Below are 6,575 nucleotides of genomic sequence, written 5' to 3' on the forward strand. Positions count from 1 at the left end.
ATCCCCTCCCCCTGCCCTCTCTCCTCCCTATCTCTCCCTCAGCTCAGCATGATCTCTCTCTCCGCTTAGCCCCCCTCTCTCCCCCTTGTTCTTGTTGTCTCTCCCTCCCCCTCTTTCCCTCTGCTCAGCCCACCCTTCTTCTCGCTGGCTTGTCGCAACACACTTCTATGAACATTGAAAGGAGTGCAATGAGCCTTGCATACATAAGAAAACGCACGAAGAGAGAAGTCGAATTACACAATCGTGGCGATCTCTCCCTTCACTTAGGCCTTCCCCTCTCTCACTTTTCCCTCCTCGCACTGCCTCCCTTCTTGTCCCGACATGACGGCTTGATGAAGGAATTTCCCAAGCAGGAGATATGCAAGGACAAGTTTTTTATTAACTTTTTACAAAAAGGGAGCTTGGAAAGCCATAGCTTCGGCAAGCGTCCCACAGTCCATATGACCACACAGTTACAAAGCGCACACATCCTCACTTGCAGTCACATATCTTTTTCTTGCCGCAGTCACAGAGCTCATTTTCAGCAGATGGAGCAGCAGAGCTCAACTCCGGTACACAATCGCCGGCTTCATTGAGCTGGCTCGCAACAGTCGCCGAGGTCCAGCTGCATCAACGTTTTTTAAGAGTTCGTCAGGTTGAGGGAACGGTGAACAAAACAGGCTCCTTAAAATGTTAACGTTTGTCAGATCCTCGTGTGGATCGCTGCGCTGCGCGTGTCTTTGGGGGGAAGACTCGCGAGAGTGAGAGATAGAAAGGGGCAGAGAGAGAGAGAGGGGGGGGGCAAACAGAGGGAGAGAGGGATTGCAGGCACCAAAGTGTTTGCCGTCACCTCTTTGAAGCGCTCTCGGTGGCAAACGTTACCGGTTCGTCCATTTTCCCGCATCTGTATGCAAATCACATGAAGCAATCAGTGAACTAAGAAACGTTTTGGGAACCGAAACCATTCTCTAAACCTCCCGTGCACGCTGAGAAGTTGTGGATGCCAAAGTCAACTAGGAATATTTCACTTCCCAACATGCTGCGCAACCTCAAACGCTCTATGGGCTTCTTCTGCCTTCTCTCACGAGGAGGCACGACCAAACGCCTTACAGGCGAAGACAGATATGGGCGATTGGCCAGTTACTCATGAGACACATGCTCGTAATATAAACTATTCCTAGTGCGCGGAAAGTTTTGGGCATACGTGCAAGTTGCCTTGCATCCGCATTTGAGGCAGCATCCGCAGCCGTTTCCGCAAGACATGGTAAAGGGCTTAAGCGATCGGAGGGTAATGGGTGCGAAAGAAAGTAGTGAGAAACAATGGGCAAGGAAGCTCCTTCCATCGACAAATATTTATACGCAAATGTCCCTTGCAATTGCCAACGGGGCTTGAGTGTATCACTTTTGGCGTCTGCCACACACATGCCCTTCAAATTTGCCCTCAATTTCAGATGCCGCGGAGCCCAATGGTAGGGCGCCCCCCTACCAACTCCCTACCAAGATGGCGGCCCACGTTCCACTTGTGCAGCTTACTGCATAGGCTTAGAGCAAAGTGCCCCAAAAAGGGTCGGTGAAAAAGAAAAAAAGCCTTTAATTTGGTTTCATATAGGGATGATAGAAAAATTCTGAAATGGGCTTATTGCCAATGATTTTGAGGGTTAGATAGGCATAATTTCTTGATTGGGTGGTCACCTATGTCATCAACCCATAAGTGGAGGTCTATGGCTGCCTATGTTATCATCCAGAATTTATTGATTAGGTGGTTGGCTATGTCATCATCCCAAGGTGGAGGTATGTGGGAAGAGGAGCCTCTGTGCGATTGGCGAGACGACTGGTGGTGGAGAAAGTGCTAGAGGAATAGTGGGCATTTGAATGTTTTCTTTGTAGTTGTTAATGGGTTTTGGATCGATGATTGGTTATTCACATCTACAAGTCACCTTTTTGCTTTTCGATTCAGTTGTTCCACTTGGTTTTTCGATTGGTTGGTCTTGTAGTGACTCACACTTGCTACTTTTGTTATCATTTGCTGTGAAGGCTTCCATGAGTGTGTCACTACTACAATACGAGACCTTTCCTTTTTTTATCCTTTTTGAACAAAATAGAAAGGTGTGGACCAAAGCATCGAAATACCCTTTGGAATTTCAGGGCACATAAGCATCAAAATGAGCGTCTTAATAACCATCGATAGTGCTTATGACATAAACTCTAAAATTGTAACCTTGTAAAAATTTCCACCTCACTTTGATCAGATACATTCTGATTTTTTATCGTCTAATGTATGGAAATTATGTGTAAAACCTTTAGTATACAAAAAGCTAGATTTAAAACATATTATAATCCATGAACAATATATAGCATTACGAATTCATGTTGCATAGTTGATTGTTGGCATCATCACATAAATCTTCTACATTATTCTTTAGTAACACATTGGCACCAGGTCCTCCGCACATCAAAGACTAGATCCCTCGCATCCAGGTTTGAGTAATGATCCGAAGAGCTTAAACAATCATTATCTTCTAATGGTTATATAGCCACCAACTCATGAGATAAGGGAGGAGCATTTGAAGTGCCATGCCTCCATATCATCTACTATGACCAAGGGTATGTCTTGTCCATGTCAAGATATTCAAATACACATAACTAGTTTTCTTGGTGCAACTTGAATCACGTACCACCATTTTGCATCCAAGCAATCCATTTGTTGAAAAATAAGCTCCTAAGAAAAACGTATTAAGTGCATCAATAATCGAAATACCTATGGTCCAACCTATCGAATAAGAATATTATAGAAATGTACATGTTCACATTAGCACAAATATATGAGATTTTCATCCCCAAATTTGGTTGAGTCAATGGCAAGAAAATAATTTGAATCTTTTCTCATAGTTGCTTAAGCCCCTCTACACACAAATTTAAACCATTTACATTTAATATAAACCCTAGATAGACATGTCTTATTTTTAAAATCTCAGTTTCATGATACCTTGTAATGGTTCCAATATAATCTAGCCCACTTTCCACAATTTTGGTATCCCTTGCACTAGCTCGACTCTCTTGGTAGAAGTTTGCTATGACGCCATGAGAAATTGATGCCCATGTGACACATTGTATTGATCTAAATATATTGAACATAAAATCAAAAGAAAAATTAGATTCCAGATAAATCGACAATGCTACTTCCAACTTCTCATCATGATAACTATAAATGGATGAGACCGCTACTTATGTGAAGCTCACACCCCTTGGCAATGTCTTATTTTTCACTATTCACAATCTGTCGTGATCTCTCGCTCTGACAGGCCTCTATAATTGTGTCTTGAAGTCATTCAGTTTTGCATTTACTTCACAATATACACAAATCATCAGGATACCTTGCCCCTCTATTGCTTCTTCTAAATCTTTTCATACTTCCTCTCTTCTTCTTTTTTTCTCTCTTCGTATCTTTCAATCCATTTCTCTAATCCTTCACAACTATAGAGACAAACTGTGTTTACATTTAACTCTAATGCAACAATCATTCTTTGTCGCCTGCCTTTCCCTTGTGCCATGTTCCCTTTAACTTGTGATCATCCTTGTCTTCCCAAAGTTGGGAGACTGAGAGATTCCATTGCACTGAGAAAGTCTGTCACATAAAACATTGACCAACCACCCCTCTTCCATGCTACCCTCTTGTTGTGCCTTTTGCCTCACAAACCATATCAAAACTTTCATGTAATGCTCCAAGAAGAACATTCCATAGATTATGGATCATTCATGCATATGCCAATGGGATCTACTAGATGGACAATTGGATGTACTTGAATATCTGGAATGCTTGTTGGAAACACTCTCTCAATCAAACATACGGCTTTGATGGCTTGAATTCTCATTGGCTTGATTGATGACTTTGCAATCTCCTTTGAGAATATCCACCTGAAATATCCTCAAGATATTCAACGATGTAATTATGTATATAGAAGAAAATGAACATACTCAAGATATTCAACAATGTAATTATGTATATAGAAGAAAATGAATATACTTAAATGATGGATCATGGTTTTGAAATGCATACATCATAAAAGAGCATAGCATGTTGATGGCACTCCTGAACTCCATTAAGCAACCCCAAAGTGCTATTGGAAGTACATGTTGTGGAAAGATAATGAATTAATATATGTGCAATCTCATTGTTTAATGTGCTTATGGCATGGAAATATGAAATGCATCAGATAGATAATAATTGCATGTATATCTTGTGCTAATCATGTGCTTTTGGACCACTTAGTCTTTTGTCATTGGTTGTAAGACCTTTGAAGAATGCATGTACCATGTTGGGGTTTTCATGCTTGCAATCATCCCTATCTTCCATTGAAATAAATACCCACACTCCCTTTGGGCACTTCACCTTCCCATTTACCTCTATTGGCCACATGCTCCTCTTTATCCCCCTATCCCTCAAGTCCTGCCACTGCTTTCATCATTATCTCCTATCATATGCTTCCATAGACTTTTAGAAACATTTTTAAACATGTGCATCAAATCCAAAGATAGACAAGTTTCAAATGCTTCCAATAAGGGAGGTTGTAGAAAATAGAAAACCTTTCCATGCCATGTAGAGATGTGGGTGTCCTAGGATCATGCTATTCCACAATGCCTTCATCATTGGAGCTACTTCTCTCATATCAAGCCCACTAAGACAAGCATGCATGTAGTAGGGATGATCTATAGGAAAATACTTGCAATATTTTCATACACCATTTTTCCAAGATGCATGGAGCATTGACTCCCTAAACTATCTTCACAAAATGGACAAGCATAATATCCACTCACTATTGGACCTCCACCTAGGATAGTCCGACCTCTTTCAATTGTCCCTTTTCCTCTCCATCCTCTTTCAAGTGACCCTTTTCCTCTCCATCCTCTCCCTTTCTGTCCTCTCCATCCCTCCCATTTTGACCTAGTTTTGAATCTAAGATGTCTCCCTTTCCCGTGTATTGTTTTCTTCATTCCACTCTCTTTTTTCTTCCCTCGTATTGTTTTCTTCATTCAACTCTCTTTTGTAGCATGCATGGAAGAAGAAAAAAGTTTTAGAATCACTAGATTACTCTAGATTTAAGGGGAATAATGTACCTCTTTCTTATTCTTGGTTTAGTTGCATGATTTTGGTCTTTGCTTCACTCCTTCCCTTTGGACTCCCATGGTCCTCATAAAAAGTTGTGTTCTTTTCTATCTTGTAGGCATTTAAACTCTCCAACAAGGTTAATAGGCATTTGAAGGCATCAGCTGTAGTCTTATATTTTGCAAGTAAGTATCAATGTCTATCCTCTTCATTCCCCTTTCTCCTATTTTTCCATCTCCCTTTCCCTCTCTGATCCTCTCCTTGAATTCTTCCCCTTTCAATTCTTTTTTTCCCCAAGAAAAGAGGGTTATATTATATTAAAACAAAAGTTTTGGCTTTTTACATCAGTAATACTCTGCCCCATAACATACAAAATGGGGAGATAAGATTGAGATGAATTTTAAAAAACATTCACAGGAAACCCTTGGCCACACTGGTTGTGAGATGACAATTAAAGTCACTCGTGTTCCTCTTTGAAATGCAACTGAAGATGATAGACAACACTAATGAAGTAGGGCCTTTGGGGAGGCTCAACACATCCTGTGGATATGGTTGTTTTCTCTTCTTGATCCACTGTTGTTCTGGTTCAAGGTGTTGAGTAGAGAAAATAGTTGAATTATTTGGGGAAGTATTGCACCCTCCTTAGAGTTATTTTGGCTAGGATGAAGCAAGGCTGATGGCTCGGCAATGTCAATTCCTTGAGAAAATTGTACACCTTAACCACCCACCATTCGTTTGGGCAGATCAGAATGAGGTCTATGTAATCTATTGCCATCCTTTTGTATTGGACTTGTAGGATACAACCATCAAGGGTAATCAGAGAAGAGCTTGGTAACACTTGTGAGGGAAAAAGAGGGGAAAAACAACCAAGGGAGATGAATTCTTCTGCATATGAAACTTAGGAAAAGGAATAGGAAAAAAGACAAGATTGAAAGGTGAGCCGTTTTGGACCACTCCTCCAATATCTTATGGTCGGAAGAGAACTTGCCAAAATGCTAGGTAATTCGATGCCAAAGAGGGACTTTATTGGGCCTGATGCTGTTGCACATCTAGATCTCTAGATAAAATTGAGAAGGGGCCCAAACCTTTTTGGCCAACACCTTTCTGCAGATCGCTAGATGAAATTGAGAAGGGGCCCAAACCTTTATGGCCAACACCTAGATGAAATTGATAAGGGGACCAAACCTTTCTAGCCAACACCTTTCTGCACACGAGAGGGTTCAGTCTATGATTCCTTACTTGCTTCAAAAGTCTGCACCACTAGGTACGAGGTCTCTGCTGCAAGCTTGGCCATAGCCATACCTTTTTAAAGGTAGCTGTGAACTCTTTGTACCAAAGACTCCACATGCTCCACGTTCTTAGTGCAGGTTTATGTTCATCCACCATTTTAGAAAAGAGTAACCTACATTCACATTCTCACCTCCAAACACATTAGAGCACCTTTGAATCCAAATATTCCACAATACATTGCATTAGAATACATTCTAGGCCC

At 41.1% G+C, this 6,575-nt stretch overlaps 1 long non-coding RNA gene across 1 annotated transcript; it reads right to left on the reverse strand.

Moving 5' to 3' along the window:
- Positions 1-357: 357 nt before the first annotated feature.
- Positions 358-1,339, reverse strand: LOC147896532 (uncharacterized). Its single transcript, XR_015541787.1, has 3 exons — positions 1,184-1,339; positions 830-883; positions 358-604 (listed from the first exon to the last, which is right to left on the reverse strand). It is a non-coding gene; the product is annotated as an uncharacterized LOC147896532 (long non-coding RNA).
- Positions 1,340-6,575: the final 5,236 nt, after the last annotated feature.

Source organism: Dipteris shenzhenensis, chromosome 11 (genome assembly GCF_047967505.1).
Source record: "Dipteris shenzhenensis isolate YYH24624 ecotype China chromosome 11, Dip_SZ_1.0, whole genome shotgun sequence".
NCBI classification, from domain to species: domain Eukaryota; kingdom Viridiplantae; phylum Streptophyta; class Polypodiopsida; order Gleicheniales; family Dipteridaceae; genus Dipteris; species Dipteris shenzhenensis.